We start from the raw sequence: 17,946 nt of genomic DNA on the forward strand, positions 1-17,946 counted from the left end.
TCACTGTGTTGCCATTGTCCCTGAATTTTGAAAGGCTAACATCAAAATATTATGACTCCCCAAATGTCATCATTTCAGTATCTCAACTCAATCTTCACTCTGTGCCTCAGAGCTTATGTTTAATCTCTTTAACATTCTATAATTACGTCTTCAGTCTGGATCAATTATCTCAGAATACGGAGACAAATTACCATCATTATCTTCAATTGTTCTTTAGATTTTCTTTGTCCTTTTTAGTTTTCTGGCTTTCTTTACCAGTGTCAAAAATGTAGCTCACATTCATGCTCCTTTGTCATGAATATACATTTGGCAGTAAATCATCTGCCAAGCAAGGATTTGTCCTTCCCTTTGCTGTTAGTCCCCAGTTATCCTTGTTGGGCAACTCATTACTTTCTGCATATTCAAATAAGTTTATTTGAGGTGCAGCTCTCTAAGCAACACCAAGGATTGGTAGCAGACAGACTCTTTTTAGTTTTTCAGGTTCCTTACTAAAATACTTTAAATTAACATAGACTACATCCCAGAGAATAATACTGGTATGTGCAGGAGTGGAGTTTATTGTGACAGTAATTCACTGGTCAAAGCTGGCTTCATCTGCACTGATGTGACAGCTAACAGATCCTATTACACGAGTGATCCCTGAATCATAGAGTGACTTGTAACCATTCCACCACAACCATAAATAAATCTAATGAAGTTAGTGCTTTGCAAAAAAAAAAAAAAAAAAAAAAAGCATCAAGCTATGTTGACGGTGGTCACAAGGGTTTCAGGGTGAAGGAAGAGACGAGATGGGCTCCATGATCAGAAGGCTTGATTTATTAAGTTATGATATATACATCTATTATAACTATACTAAAAAGAAAAAGAAAGGAGAGTTTCCAGAAGCTGCTAGCTACCTAACAATAGAAAGTAAAGAATGAATAACAAACCAGCTCTCTCAGACTGTGTCCGAGAGATCTCAGTTCTGGATTGGTCACCAACTCCAAACATCCAAACTCGGCCAATCCAGGCAGACCTGTTACATTCCACAGCAGCAGATAACCTATTGTTTATGTCTGGTTGCTGAACTTCTCAGCTTCAGCAGGAAAATCCTAAGAGAGGATTTTTCATAAAAGAAATGTCTGTGACAAAGCTACACCTCTGTTTGGGCTGCAGTCCACTAAAGAAGAGAAACAGAATTATTGAATTTCAACAGCACATTGTGATTTGATTGTTGGAGAGAAGTTGCCCTAACACCACACCAGGTATGGTGCTGCTTCATTCTGCACTCCAAAAGGGAAAATCAGCTCTTAAAATTCAGTCTTCTTTGTAGCCATTTTGGCCTAAATTATTGTTTCCAGGACAATCGATCTGATTAAGATATGCTATATTTGTATATTTAGAATTTGGTGAGGAAATTGTTTCTTGTGTGACATTGGGCTATTACAGACTTTTTGGGGCTCAGCTAGAATCTGTGAATGCAGCTGAGGTAACTGTGCAGAATTCTGAGTTAGGACATTTTTTTAAGGTGATGGCTTTGCTATAGGGATTATGTCTTATTTCTTCTGAATTGACCAGGCTTTCCTTCAAAATGCTGCACTGAAAATCAAGTTTCATACAATAGGTATTTCTACCAAGAAAGGCTTACAGTGGTAACTCTCTTGTAAAACAAATCATATCTTCCTGCCCTCCTCTCTCCATTTTATGAGGTACCTTTCCCCTTCTTATTGCTTTTTCTTCCGTTTCTCACGGTCTCTGCTGCACACCAAGGCAATAAACTACTGAGGTGCAAATAAAAAGGCAAGTACTTAGTCCAGAATTGTATCCAAACCTGGCTGCTGCTTGAAAATAGTAATTTCTATCAACTGTATTTCAAATTAAAATGCTAAAGTGCTGGAGAAATGGGGTGTGGAAATGCTTAATTTGATAGAAAATTACATTTATGGGTTGAGAAAATTATGTCTTTTTAAAATGGGCCCCAGTGTTCAATGCATACCTGTTTTAATTACCCAGGTGTGGAAAATAAAAAAAAATATGCTTTGTTGGGAACATTTCAAGGACTGCTGATGTCAACAAAAGGCGAGAGGCAGCACAAGCCCAGATGGCTGGCTGTAGGCTTTTCTTAACCATCCAAACAGATCTAGTCAGAACCCCTACAAATCAAGAATGCTGCACAAAGATGAAAGCTCTGTGTTCCTGTGCAGCTCTTTATTAGCTGGTGTTGCAAGGTGTGGTTTTAAAACCAAGGCAAAGCACAAGATTTGGGGAAATTATGAATTGCATTTCTGGTTTTCATGTTTCTCTGCTGGGCTGTGCTCCTGTGGGTGAGAATTTGATACACGAGATGGCACTAAAATCAGCCCTGATCACACTGCCTAGGCTTGGGCTGGAATACAGCATCAGAGGCTGTAGCGAGGAGTCAGCTCTTGACTTCCCAAAATTAACTTTTTACCAACACTGCGCTGAGCTGCAGCTTCAGAACCCACAAAGTCACAGGGGAACTAGGGCCACTCCATAGTGGGGCTTACACAGCAGAGAAGTGCGGGGGTTTCTCTTTTGTAAAGCTTATAACTTCTGATCTAGAATGTTCTTTAGTGAATTATTCATTGTGATAGATGTCCGTGATGTTCTGCTGTGCAGTTTCTGTGGCTGTGTCCCAAGGCAGCAGCAGGGATGATGTGAGCCCACTGCACTTGTGTCACACTGGTAACAAGTTGTCTTCTGTGCCAGGGAACACTTTTAATTTCGTGATTATGAAGGAAGCCGGGAAATTCAGTATTTGGCAGGCTCAGAACTCCAGTGTTTGGCTCCCACCACAGTGGTGATTCTCTAGGATGCTCAAGATCAGCTTCTCCTGGAAGAGCAGGAGAATAGAGCTCACCCTGCACTACCAGACCCTGCACCTGAGAAAGGAGAGGATATCAAATGCTGCCTTCCATTGTGTCTCTCCAGGAACTCTTCTCCAAGATTAGGGAGTGCTCTGCTGTGGAGCGGACTTTGGCCTGTGTTATCTTTAGTAATGCCATATCTTTATAAATCATCATCCCTTTGCTGCAGGAAGTTCCTTGAACTTAGACTAATTTTGTGAACAGAATCTGTATGACAGCTAGTGGAGAAGAAGTTCTAATGCCTTACCAGTATTCTGAAGAGTATTCTTCCCTCAGCCTGCACCTAAACTGACAGACACTTCAGGGTTGTTCTGGGATCAGTAAATGGTATCTGCAGTAGCCCCTTACAGGAACAGCACTGCCAAGGGGACCCCACCAAATCTCCCTGATGAGAAGAACAGTGCACCAACATGAAATTGCTGGAGTTGGATTTTAAGGAACATGAACTGCTTCATGGCTCCAGAATCAGGGCTGACTGGTGGTATCTTTAAATATCTTTGGCATTTATTACCTTCTGCAATGGAAAGGATATCAGCATTAAAATGGCTGTCATACATTAGGGTCATGGAGAGCAACCACATTAGAGAAGAGAGAGAGAAGCCAGCACAGCCCAGATTTAATCTGAAAAATCTCTCTGTAACAAGCTCTTGTTACTTCAGGGATGAATCCACGTTAAAGCACTGATGTCAGTGCAAGTTTTCACTAAGAAGCAAAATATTATGAATTGTGTGCATTTCTGTACTTGAGCTGCCTTTGTTTTCTAGTGCTCTGTCATACAGACTGCCAGGCTTTCCAAGGAGCCTGAGGCTTAAGTGTTTGTCTTGGGGAAGCTTCCTGAGAATAGTTGTCTAATAAACACTCTGAGCTGGAAGGTAAAACAAGTGATATATGTTGCAGTACAGAAGTACAATGAATTAGTTAAAAGCAAACAACCTCCAAAACAGTAGATTGCCAGGGCAGGCCTGTGTCTGCCAACCAATATTTCTGTGCCAGCTTTCCAAAGGAAACACAGCCAAAAATAGGACTGCAATAACTCATCATGAAGGAAGAAAGCTATTACAGAGTGGATGAAACAGCAGCAGTCTCTCAGCACTAACCCCAGATTATGAGGCTGATTCTCAGTCCTTTGCCTGGTGCAGTAACATAAACCAGTGCAGACTATGTCACATGCTGAATCAGAGCACTCTCTTGCCTCTGCATAAGTGCAGAGCTGGGACAAGTGGTCAGGAAAGGCCTGGACTGGGTGCTTGTTTGGCTCTCAGGAATGCTGGCAGCTGTAATAGGAATATCTTCCCTGTGCTTACAGGTTTTGTGGGTGAAACAGCACTGGCACCATTCAAGTGACAGGAACATTTTTGTAAAGCATTTCATACCACAGGAGATAAAGTTGTCTTAGGCAAAATAGGGCAGGTGTAAAGCCTAACTTGTGCAGTCTGCTTTGCTGCCTGAGCCTGCAAGCCTGGCTGGCTCCAGTGTCAGCAAATTAAGGTGAAACAGGAGAGACACTGGTCAAACATAGCTGATTTTTAGTCACCCTGCCAAAGCCAGATGTCTCCATTCACTTTTTAGTAAAGAAATGCCCTGTCATGCCCAACAACTAAAATAAGATTCATCAGCAAGATGAAATTCAACTTATTACACGCCTGAGTGGCCATTAGAAGAGGAGAAGGTGATGGTTGATTGCTGCTTACAGCAGGTGCTTAGTGAGGAAGAAATGCTGGTACTTCAAAAGTGGGCAATAATGACAAACATCTGCCTCATTTGCAGTTTCACAGAGATGCAGGGCATGTCCTCTGACATCCACACTCAGAGCCAGGCCGTTCTCATCAGGCTCCTTTGCACCATCTGGATTAGTTGAGAGATAATTTTGCAAAGGAAAAAACAGTGGGGATCAGGGAGGATCATTATTCAGTTCTCTCCAGTGGATAATACCCCTCTATGGGCATGCTGGAAAGGTCACAGGAATTGAAGTATTAAGGGTCTGCTGTGATGTGAGACACACAGGCAGGCTTCCCAGTCATCTCTTGATGTTTCACAGTCCTTGCTAGGCCTATTGAAATTGAAAACTATTTACAGATGTGTGGGAACAGAGATTGCCTTGGGAATTTTGACTAATAGTATACTGGAGTTAAAATGAACATAGATTGCTTTTCTTTTTCCTTTATTTTTTTTTCTGAGCCTTACACTCTCTTAGTCATGAAGACTACTGTTATGCATTTCACAGATAACTCCTGCTTCAGGAGTGAACTGAGGCCTCAGCACAGAGAGAGGGTTTCCTTAATTTGGGGAAGCACTTGAAATAATCCCTTGAACGTATGTTTCAGGGCCACAGAGTGTCAAAATTTCAGATGTTTCCCTAAGTTTAGGTTTCTTAAACCAACACTGAACCACACTGAACATTGCGTATTCTGCTTCTTCCACTGCTTTAAGTAGAAGTGGGTTTCAACAGCATAAAGGACTGGCATTTTAATGACCCTGCTTTGAGTAGAGGTCCTCAAAATCCAGTCTTTTCTGCAGAGAAGATAGAGAGCTCCTGTTCCCCATTATGCAAGTTAAAGGGTATTTTCTATGTGATGTTACAGCAGAACTAAACAGATCGCTGGTTCCTCCTGTGCTGTCGCAGACAACAGGTCACAGACAGGGGCTGATCTGAATCAGGTGATTCCCTGACTGCACAGGGCTGGGTTGTGTATCTTGACTCACCCCTCACAAGCCATATTAAGTATGAAAAACAATCTGTTGCCATTGTTTAGGTACATGGCAGGTATTTTTGTCAAGAGGTCGTGACTCTGGCCTTCTGCTCCGTAAACAGTGCTTTTGCAGCAAAGAAAAAAGTCCATTTGCCCTCCAATTTTCACTTTGGTTTGCTTTGTTTTCCTACATTTATTCCTGTCTTCACCATGAACAAGCCTGAGAGCTGCAGGATGTGAATTTTAATAGAGTCCATGTTTCAATCTGCAGCTATCAAGGCAGGGCACATTTCTCTGTACATCTTTTAGTGCTTCATCTCCACACAGGGTGGGAGCTGTTCACTGCTCTCCCTGCTCCCGCGGGCATTAACTCATTGACTACAGAGTTGTAATTCGAGAAGGCTGAAAATCACCCCGCAGGCACCCACCCTGCCAGGAAACATCCAGCTGCTGTGTGCCTGACGCCCACAGGGAGCTGCCCAGGCAAGCCCACAGAAATTGGCACAGTATTCTGCTGTTTCGGATGTTTGCTGTGATTCCATGGGAGGGAGAGCAAGGCTGTCGGACTGGAACAAGCTGCCAAATTCTTCCACACCTCCTAAGGCAAAACTTAGTCTGAGGACTGGTCTGTGTTCCCAGCAGGGTATGAGCATGGAGCAGTGCACGGTGCTCTTCACCACTGCAAACTGGGATCTGTGCTGCTCAGAAAGGGCTGTGCCAGCACATCCCAGCTTAGCCCCATGGAAATGTTGTTCTATGTCTGAGAACAATATGGGGAGAGCAGGAAGGATGATCCATACACTGACAGTAAAAGAGCAGAGAAATGTTCATATGAACCATTCACAGAATATTGCAGCATCAAACCTCCACCAGGGAGTGAGCAGAGCATCTAAAGACAGGACTCCATTTTCCATCATCTGCCACTGACTCCTTGCAGAGCCACAGGCCATTCACACAAAGCTTCTGTGCTATAGAGATCATCCCCACCCTGGATAGCAGATAAAACAGCTATAAACACTTTTACAGCTGTAAAACTAAATGCAGCTATTTCGTTATGATGCTGGTTGTAAAGTCATCCAGGACATTGAAATGTGAAAGGTGCTGTGGCAGCTGTGATGTATTTTTACACATATCTTGCCTTGCAAGCAGTAAGTTAGTCCTAAACTGGGAGAAATGGGAGAAACATGAGCAGAATTAGAAATTAGAAAGGTGGCACCAAACTTGGGCTAAAACCATGAGATCTCATGGATCACCCCAAACTAGAACCACCCTGAAGGAGAAGGGATATGTCACACTGCCACTAAAGGAATGTCACTTAAAGATGTGTATGTGATGAACCTAGGGATAACTGCACTCCTGTGCTGGAGAGTTAAATATCTGAAGTGTTTGCTAGCTAAATACTTCCTTCAGGATCACAGTTAATTGACATGCCTGTCTTTAGATCTATGGCAACATCTTTTACATCTTCTATGACTCCTTTTAAATCATATGAATCCTTTAATAGAGCCTTTCATGCAAATAGATCTGGCCAGAATGTGTTTATGCAATATGCTCTGCAATACAGAACAGAGATTTCTATTTTCCTTTTTTTGTTTGGAGTTTTTTCCTCTATCTGTTTCCCTGCTGTTTAGCAAGAAACGGTAGAGTTGGTCACATAAAATTAAACCTACTTTTACTTACCAGTCACTGAATCACTAGGGAATTCTTAGCTAGGATATTCTTAGCTGTGTTTAGAAATGCTCCTAAGACATTAGGTAAACATTACAAATTGGATGTAAATGGAATCAGAGGAACAGCTGCCACCTCTTTTGCTAGCTGATTAATTTTTTTCTGAGTCACAACAATTCTATTTCAGCATGGCACACCCATCAGGCTCTAAACACTGACTGCAGTGGTTGCCACTCTTGCTTCTTGATGGGCTGGGTGGGGGCAGCTCCCCAGCAGTGAATTTCGATTAATCTCAGCCCGTTTTACATGCCCTGCAACAGTTGCCCCCGTCCCCCCGGGAATCTCTGGCTGGTTGTACCTGCTGCACTCGGGATCACTGCGAGATGAGACAGGCGTGGGCAGCTATTTACAGACTGAATTTCCTGCAGCAAATCTCTCCAAATCTCCAGTTTATTTCCCACCACCAGGGGTTCTGTCACACATTTTTGAGCTTCCACTGTCCTCTAGTGGTGCTTTTTTTCCAAACCGAAGATGCTCAGAGGGCTGGAGCACCTGTGGAGGTAGGATGAGCTGGGGATGCTCAGCTGGAGAAGAGAAGGCTCTGGGGAAATTTAGAACCCCTTGCAGTGCCTAAAAGTGCTCCAAGAGAGCTGGAAAAGGACTTTGGACAAGAGATGGAGTGACAGGACAGGGGGGAAGGGTTTAAATTGTCAGAGGGCAGGGTTAAATGGGATGCTGGGTAGAAATTCTTCCCTTTGAGGGTGGTGAGGCCCTGGTACAGGTTGCCCAGAAAAGCTGTGGCTATCCCATCCCTGGAAGTGTCCAAGGCCAGGCTGGAGCCATCTGGGATAGTGGAAGGTGTCCTAGTCTAGCAAATGTAAAGCTTGAATGACTGTCCCTGCCTCTTGTCCAGACCTTCTCTCCTGCACTGGTTCCCGGGCCATCACTTTGAATATCCATATGTGCGCTCCAGTGCAGACACCAGCACACCCACTCCTCTGCTTTCCCTTCATTTCAGCAGGAGCAGTTATTTGTTTTTTGACTAGGCTTGAAATTTTGAATTAGCCTAGGTGTCAGCAGTAGTATTTAGATGAAATTTAATGGGTTTGTTTCTTGCCTCACAAAGGGCATGCCAGTGTGTGGGAGGCAGCTGGGTACTCAGCTGAGAACTTTGCAACTGGGCTGTACAGGAGGAGAGATTGCACTTAAGATGTCATCTGCTTGTAGCTTGCAAAATGCCTTAGGGCATTAGTGGGAAAAGATGTTTGCAAATATAAAATATTAACCAGCCTTTGTTTTTAATAACTTGGTTACTCCAAGGGAACAAATAACATTTGTTATAATGTTTGTCCTATTTCCTGAGTTTATTTTATGAGTATCTGTCTTATCCCTCACCTGTAATAGGAGACCAGCTGAATATTTTATAAAATCAGTATTTCTGTAATATTCATATTATTGTATCAGTATTCCTACAGATTATGCAATATATAACAAAATTAATATCTCTCAGAAAGCTATTTATTCAGGAAATCTAAGCTCAAAGTCCACAGAGACTCAGGTGTACACTTACCCTTTCTCAAGGGAGTACTCCTATTGGATGTCAATATTTGCATGAGTGAATGCTAACAAGTTTAAGGCTTTTTTCTTCTCTGATATATATTTACATAATATAACAACCTTGAATTAATTAGATAACTGATTCTTTGAAAATCGTCTTTATTTCCTCCTTTGAGGTGCCTGTGAGTGGCTGAGCTGTGATTTGGGTTGGTTGGCTGTGATAGCTTAGCTGTGATCTTGCTGACTTGTACTGGGATAAACATACAAACACTTCTGACGAAAATTCCTGCATGAGAGTAGCTTTTTGTATGGTTTTGGTTGGCTGGGTTTTGTTGTAAAAGCTGACGTGGAGAGGAAGGTAAGACAATAATTTGCCTTGTGTTGAACAAAGGATAAGGTGTACTTCTCCCACGCTTTATCTGGCTTTCCCAGTGCACAGGCTCTGCAGTAGAGACATTCTCTCCCGACCTAGGCTTTGTATCCTACCTTAAGCCTTTGTTATAGAATTTATCCTCTAGCAATAATGAATTTTTGATATTGGCTGTCTTTCTCTGAAATTCCTTTTCTTGAGGGCTGGCAAGGAGGGAGTTTCAGCAGAATGATTGGTGGGGACTGGTTTAAGGATACAAAGTGATCCAAATTATTATGGCAGTAAAAAAAGAAGGGGGATATTGAAATCATCTGATTTCCAGTACCTAAAGATGCAGGTTTTTTAACTGCTTTAGGGTGCTCTAAACACAAGCTGCTACTGAGCCATCACCTGCCCTATACCAGTGATGGCACCAGGGTGCCTCTGTGGGCAGTTCAGTCCAGCCCAGCCAGATGAAAATTAATTAAAAATTAAAAATAAAATTTAACCCACACACACACACAAAAAAAGTATAAGCTGATGTTGGCTTGCAATGGGCAAGAAAAACCAACCAATTCAAGTGTCCTAAATCACTTTCTGAAATGGCTTGAAGGTCACAGTCCATGTAGGACCCAGACTCAGAACTTTGCATACTCTGAATTCTATCCAGGTCTGAACTTGGTGAGTGAACTGAGCAAAGTGAAGGCTGTGAGGCCCCTGTTCACTGCACATGATGTGTCTGGGCACTATTATAATTAATGATCAAGATCCTGCACCTCAGGGCAAGAGCCTAATTTAGCTCCTTAGACTTATCATGGGAGGGCCAATCCTTCCTAATTAACTGTGAAGAGAAGCCTGGAGAGTTTAACCTTAGCAGGCTGCAGCAGTCCTTGTGAACCCCCACTGTCTCTGCATTAGCTCAACTGATGATTAGTTACCTTTTGTGGGATGTCTCTCTACAGTGCACTCCATATTTGTAATGGAAGTTGTGTCATTGGGAACTGCAACAAGTGGGAACTGCAAACAAGTTCTTGCAAGACTGAATTCCAGGGATGTAATGGAGATACCCAGCCACATCACATCAACAGGTACAAGGAAGGAAAAACCAAGCTGTGCTGCTCTGACCACACTGTTTACTCTCCTGCACTGCTGTTTGCATGTGAATATGAGAGATATTTGTTATGCCCTTCAGCAAATATTGTTCTCGTCAATACGGACAGGTATATCAGCTGTGCATTAGCAGCCCTCATCCTCTCTGGAATGATGTTTTCAGTTCTCACTGGAGAGCCTTCAATAGGAAGATCTTTCACCTCTGCAAGCAGCTTCTCGAAGAGAAAAAGAGCACATGACTTTTGATTTCAGAAAAATTAATCTTTGTGTGTAAATCCATACTTCTGGAAAGGAATATTGTAGTGGAAGGCCCCAATTGTTCTGTAGAAGCAATGTCTCTATATGAAAAACTCTATGAAAATATAGATCTTTAAAATGTGCAATGGAATCTGACCCACCCCACAAGATGATGGTCCCCAGTGGGGGCGTCCCCCTGCACCAAGGATTGGTGTCTGTCTGAAGTGTCCAGCCTCCAAAATTGTGTTGAATATGAGAAGAAAAACACCCATGTTTTCAGTTTTCTTTCTGATTTGCACTTTTCATGCTGCATTTCAAGGAGAAATATAAAATATATCTTGTTATTTAGCCAACACTTTAATGTGCCACTCTTAGCAGCAAAATACTGCTGAGTGCTTGCCTGTGTATGTGAACTTTTGTCCAACCTCTATAGATGTTGAGGTAGTTTAGGAAGAATAGCAGTAATTTCCCTCACAGTTTCATTCCAGTGGTTTATTTCTCCAGCTTATGCCATAAGCTTCTTCAGGGGAATCTGAAGAGCCAGATTTATAAAGAGAATGGATAATTTCATTGCAAAAAGACAGAACTAGCATTATGCATGTTAAGTTAAGGGTAAACAAATCTCATGCTTCAGGGCACAAATTGATTTCCTATTGGGCTCAGGAAAGATGTTTTTCTTCATGTAAAGCATTGTATGGTTGGCTAGACATATTGCTAAGGGGTTTATTTATTCTGCTGCCCTCTGAAGCATCAGTTTAGGAGACTTTGTTTTAGGTTGTGCTGGAGGCAGAATGCCAGATGTTGTTATAATTTCACTTAGCATGGAGAGCCTGCTCTATAAACTTCCTCATCCAGCAGACCTGTGATACCTTGCAGTGGAGTCTCCCAAAAGTAGTCCAGGCTCTCCAACCACCTTACACAATATCAGTGGGACCAAATGAGGGCAGAACTGCTAGTTCCTTGTACTCAGAAAAAAACCCAACATAGGATTAATCTAATTTCCGTCCTATAATACTTATCTGCTGCTTCCATAGTGCAAGCAGTTACAGTAGAGACATGATTCTCAGAATATGCTGGTGGGGCAGTGGAAATCAGCCACTCTCTGGAGTCTGCCTGCCAGGAAAACTGAAATACCCCACAAAAAAATCCCACATCCCAGAGAAGGAGTGAAGTTGTGAGACAATCTTTCAGCTGAGGGCAAGGAGCTGCCTGTCTGCATCCTGCCTGCTCTGTGCAGGGGGAAGTGCCTGTGCTTGTGCCTGAGAACACCTCCACACTGCCCAGATCCAGGCTCTGCCCATCCTCCCATGCCAGCAGTAATTCAGCCTGTGACTTCAGCACAAAGAGCAGCAGACATAAAAGCAACTTTGAAAGTCCCCAGAAGAACTGCCTTTGTATTTGATGCCTGGAGTCAGGTTCCCTTAAGGAAATGGAAAGAGAGAGAAATAACTTCTAAGAGCCTTGGTGGATTTTCTTGTAAGTGGGAAGCCTATGTAATTTGGTAGAAACAGAAGGAATTCAAATCTGTTAATCCAGTGAAAGCCACAGGAATTTGGATGTATGCATTTGTGAAATTCACTTTGGGAAAGGGAAGGCTTTCAGTTAAAACTTTCCCATATACCATCTGAACTCAAATTCAGTCCATGTGTTTGTTGTGCTTGTTTTGTAAAGTCACCTCTTATCTCTGTGACTGTATTTTGCATCTGTAAAATGAGGGTGACAACACCACCTTTGCCCAATTTAGGATGCAAGCTGCTATGGCCTGGAGTGGGTGCTTTATACAGTTTAACACAACATTTAATAAAAATAGTCACAGTGCTTTCCAGACACAAATTATTTTATTGGGAACAAGGCTGAAACACTTTTTTGTCATTTGAAATGTCTGGGGTCATGTTGTTTGTCATTTCCTCCTCTCTCTAGCCTGACTTATGTTTTTGAAAGCTCTGACAGTCCCATGAGTTAATTGCAACCATCAGACTGGGTGCAGCTATTTTATAATGAATTAATCTGCTGGGTGAGGGAAGCTCTGCCTGTAGGTCACTGGCATTTTGTTTGGGTGACAGATGATGAGTCTGACAGGTTTGTGTGTCTCAAGGTCTGCCATGGTGAGGATCAGTCATGTTGAGCTGTAGTGGCAGCCTTTGAGATCAAGCCACCCTTCACAAGGGGGCCAGGGAGGTCTCTGCACACTGGGATCTCTGGTTGTGGTTCTGCAGCTCAGCCAAGGCTCAGGGTACAGCTGGGCCAGGGGACACAGCTCTGAGCTTCTTCAGGTGAAAAACTTCATCTTCAGTGCTGGTTTTCTGTGTAGAAGCTGAGGTGGTGATGGGACATCATCCCTTGTAGCCTGATGGAAAACAGTTCATTTTCCACATCTTCACCACCTGTATAGAAGTCTGCAGGCAGAAATCTGGTTTTTTCTGGGCACTGGGGGAGGAAGAGAGGAAGTCCTTTGGCACAATGATGCTGCAGAATCATGTTTCCTTTTGCAGATTATGTCTGGGAGATTTAAGACTGTTTCTAAATGTCTGCCTCATAATTATCCCCACACAACATATTGGTACACAGCAGAATTGGGATGACCTGAAACTAGAAAGGATTTGGTTTGAGAACAGAGAGTACAACTTCATATAACAGGATTTACATGCTATGAGGGGAGGTGGCCATGAAATAAGATCAACAGCTGCTTTACTGGGAGGCTGCTGGTGGCTGGAAGAGGTGCCTTGCTTGAAGGTTATATGGGTTACCTTTTCAATTTGAAATATAAGTGTATCCTCTGTTAGGCACGTCTGGAATCATAAAAATACTTTTTTTTTTTTTTTTTTTTTTTTTTTTTTTAAGGTAGAAAGCTATAATTTCCTAAAATTTAAAACTTCCAAAGAGCATCAGATTGCTATTTCAGGGACACCTTGTCTTTAACAAAGACAAATATTGCATCTCCATTGAGAATTGCTCTTCAAATTAGAAATTCAAGCCTTAATCTCTCAATCAAACCCCGCTAAATAAAACCAGCGTTTAACTTTTTCTATCACTGTTCCTTGAAATAGAAGATGAAAAGAAGAAACTGTGTTGTTGGAGCCTACTCCAGAAATTCCACATTACTATGTCAAAGCCTTTTAATGTTGTAAGAGAAGCTTCTGAATTGTAAATAGCTGGGCTTAGAAGTAATAAAAGAATTCCTATAACACTTCCACTGAGTGCACAAATGTTACTTTTAAACATGCTGCTGAGATAAGGAAGACAAGGTCATCCTTGGAGGAGCTGTATTATCCCTTGAGGCCACAGACCACACCAAATCTGGGACATCCTCGAGCACAGTGTGATATGAGAAATAGTTCCTGTCCAGTGTGGACATTGCCATCCTCACTGACAATGGTACCTGGGAGAATTCCAGTTGTCAGGTTATAGGTGGTAAAATGAGGCACGTGGCAAACTCCTGACAAGTGTCTGTAGCAAGGGTTGCGCTTTCTTCATGAAATTACCAGCAGATTAATCACAAGATCTGTTTTGTTCCTTCTGCTTGAGGCACAGCTCTTCTGTAAAAAAGTGGGTAATACGTAGCCTCAAGAAAATTTGCTTCCAATCTACAGGATTAAAGGTCCATCAGTAGATGTCCCTATGTAACTGAGCTGTCTAGGAAAACCTTATAATCACTTGTGGAAACCCATAAATTTATCTCATTTTCATCTCACCTTACTCTTTGTTCCTCAGCTGGACTGCATAGCAAAACCTGCCAGTCAAAATTCCCTCAGCAGCCACTGTGAGCTCACTGTGGTCAGGTTTTCCAAGCAGGCCCCTCTCATTCCAAGGCCACACATTCTGCCTTTCCTCATTCTCAGAGTTTAGTAGTTCCTGCTCAGGAAAACACAGCCATGTCTTCTCCACAGTGATAGAATGAGGCCATAACTGCAGCAGATGTGCCCAACAGGAAGCAACTTCAATGCATGAAAATATCAGAAATATAGAAGAGTAACAGCAGCCCAAGTTACAGCTCTGCAGCTCCAGCTGCTGCCAGAGCTCCTGCAGCTTTGCCAGAGCAGAGTGAGTTAAATCAGCTCTGTCTTGGAGCTTCATTGTGCCATAAATGAGGGAGGTACTTGGAGAGGTGCAGAGGAAAGAGCTGCTGCAAACTCGTCTGCCTTCATCACGGCTTGGATAGAGGAGAAAACTGACATTTTCTCCTTTAATATGCAATGCTGTGGTGGATGGTTTTTGCACAGAATTACTTCAGTATGCAGGAAACATCAGCTCTGAGATGCAAATGTCTCCCAGTGTAAGAATTTACCTGAAGGGGGAGGGAAACCATTAGATCAGGAACAAACCCTGTCTTTTTCTTCTGCCAAGTTTTGATGATAAAGGTTTCTTGCAGGAGATGTCAAACTAATTTGACTTCATTTTGCAAATATACAGAGACTGTTCCGTGTGTGATAGGAGTTGTCTGGAAAATGCTATTCCAGGAGGATTCGAAAGCATCCAACAGCTGTGCCAGGTGGCACATTCAGGGGACATTTGCTGCCTGCTAATGTTGAGGGCTTGAGGAGTCCATCCCAGGCAGGCAGATGCTTGCAGCTCAGCACTGAGCTCTGTGACAGTGGAAATCTTGGCTTCTTGTGGGTTTAGGGATTTTTTCCATGTTTCCATTCAGTAAAAAAAAAAATGAACAAACCAAATGAAATACTTATAATGGGATCAGCACTGTAAGGAGCAGTACAGGCAGTTTTAGTAATAAAGGAAAGGCTGTCCTATGAAGAGTGTGACTGATGTCAGGTGAAGATCCACTCTCCAGACTTCCAGTCAGAGACATTGCAAGTTCCCCAAACCCATACATCTAGTCACAATAAGGAATGTTCAAATTTATTTACTTTTTTAAGAGGACTTCATGGGTGAAGCCAAACCTCACTGCATTCCTGAGGTCAGAGTCCTTACCTTGGGTCCATCTTTAAGCTCCCCAGGGCAGGACTGGCCTCAGCAGGACCACGGCTTTGGAATTCCTCCTCCAACAAGTGTATTTATTGATTTCTCCTTTTCCTTAACATAGCCTTAAAAGGCCCCTCAGGGAAGAAGCTGTTAAATTCTTTCCAATGAAGGAGCCCTTTCTTCTAGTTTGTAACTACCCACAGTAAGAGCTGTTTTTTGTAAGCACAGAGAGCTTAAATTAGTGTGGTATGGATCCTTCTGGGGCTTGCACATCATCAAAAGCATTTCTTCTGTGCTCTAATTCTTCCTCTTTCAGTCTCAGCAGCCAGAAGAGATGGCGTGGCTGCAGGCCATGTGATGGGCTCTGTGGGCAGGCACAGAGCATCTTTTGTTTTGTTACTGGCAAGGAGAATCAAGTTGAGATTTGATTTCCAAAATGGAAAAGGTGATGGGTTGTCTGAAGATTTATGAAACAAAATACTCAAAAGAAAAATTGGATGGCTCCTTTGGTCATTTCTTCCTGAGTGTTCATCCAGTTCCCTCTTGCTGTGGTAATCATCCTTGGAAGTGCTCTGTTATCTTCACAGTGTCTTCAGAAAGTCCTGGTGCTGCTCACAAGAGCCCTGAGTGTTTTTGAAGAATGGGAGAGTCATTCTTGCTTCCCCTCTGTGCCAGCAGCTGCCAAACAAACTTCCCACAAAGAGCTTTTACAAGATCAGGAGGAATTCTTTGTCAGTGGAAATGAATTGAAGAAAAACAGTCCCAAAAAGAGCCTTTCATCAAAAGTCCCTCTTACTCTGCTGGTTTGGGGCAGAGAAATCAGAGCTTAGATGTTCTGGCTGGAGGCATGGAAATTTATTACATCTGCCATCTACTGTGAGTGCAATTTTCTGGGAGTCTGCTGCGTGCTGCAAACAGCTCCATCTTGGTTTTGCTCCAAATGTATTAAAAGAAACCCACTGTGCTTTGTCATTGTATTTACTCCTGCATCTCACCGTCTAAAAATAATTTAAGCTGAAAGGATATGAATTTTGTTTGTGCATGGAAAAAAAAAACCCATAATGGTTTCAAATACTGTGATTTCAGGGAAACAAAGATGACAATAACTTAGAAAGTCAGTCTGTCTGTGTTATCTATGGATTCAAGAAATGTTTTAAGCAGCAAAATTTAGAGCTACTTTTTCCATCATTTACACCTAAGCAAGTGAAGTCAAAAGCAAGTATAAATCAGTGCACAATTGTACCAAAGCAAGCAGCTTGAGAAAACAGAAGAAACTGGCAATTATCTCAAAGAGAAAATGCCTTTAGATTTAAATTCAGTAACAGAAATTGGTGGCAGTCATGGTGGAAAGCCTGTAGTTTTGTTTTAAGCCTCTATTCTTTTTCTTCACCACTGTAGCAACTGTTTAGGAAGCAATATACTGTAGATGAAGCTTGCTGAACTGGAGAATGGAGTATTTCCCTGGTGTCTCTGAGAGACTGTGGAACAAATTGGACTGAGTATGACAAGCTGCACAGTGTTATTTTAGTGGCTGCAGATAACTGGATTTCTCCTTCTAGGCATTAACTGTCACTAGTTCCTGTATTAAGAGTCAGATCCTCCTGCTGGCCACAGAAGTGAAGGATCTCCAGTGGAGACTCAGCTGTGACTGGGGAAACTTAGAATTTCTTGCTGTGCCACCCCAAGCAGGGGCTGCCCCTCAGAGCTCTGGCACCAGCAAAGGTGGCTGTGTGCAGTCAAGTAAAAACTGCGTTTATTAAACAAAATTCTCCACTGTTTAACACAGGTGTAACTTATTTGTGCAGGTCCATCATGGTGATAGAGGCAAAGGGCCAGATTTTCCATAGTCCTGGACCAGGACAATTTGTTGGTGGAGTGATTTAGTTTTGCCTGTGCTGCTTTTTCTCTGACTGTGTTACAAGTTGTGCAGCTTCTCCAACACTTTATGTGTACTGGGAGAAGAGGGTGGTTGTGCTTGGGAAGGAGAACATCTGGTGACTGGGATGAATTAAAGACAGCTGGGCTCTTTTCATGCTTCTGCCATTAATTTCTGGTATGACCTTAAGCAGGGAATTCTGCACATTGTTCTGAGCAAGCCTATGGGGAGGCTGCAACTCAGCTCCAAAACCGGGGCAAGATAGCTGTGCCAGGGTAAGTACCCCTAATTGCCCCTGGTTCTTTGGACATGAGCTGTGTTTTGACACAGCGCCATGTATTGGGCCAAACTGCTTGTGGCAGCTTATTAGACACATGCAGAGATTCCCTAAAACTGATTGTACCATGCTCTACTGCAAAGTGCAGGCATCTCCTTAATTTCTGTGTGGCTCAATCACATGTTATTCTGATCATCTTCTGGTTTGTAATGAGGGGAAATAAAATGGTGGTTAAGTCTCTCACAAACAGGGTTGAGGGGGAGTTAGCAGAAATACACAGCAACAAAGAGAACAACTCCCTGCCCCACTACTTAAACTGGACTGTACATATGTGTCAAGGGACCATGTAGGAAAAAACACAGGACATAATGAGCAATACTTTGAAAATTGATTAAAAA

This window comes from Camarhynchus parvulus, chromosome 18, assembly GCF_901933205.1.
Source record: "Camarhynchus parvulus chromosome 18, STF_HiC, whole genome shotgun sequence".
Lineage (NCBI taxonomy): Eukaryota > Metazoa > Chordata > Aves > Passeriformes > Thraupidae > Camarhynchus > Camarhynchus parvulus.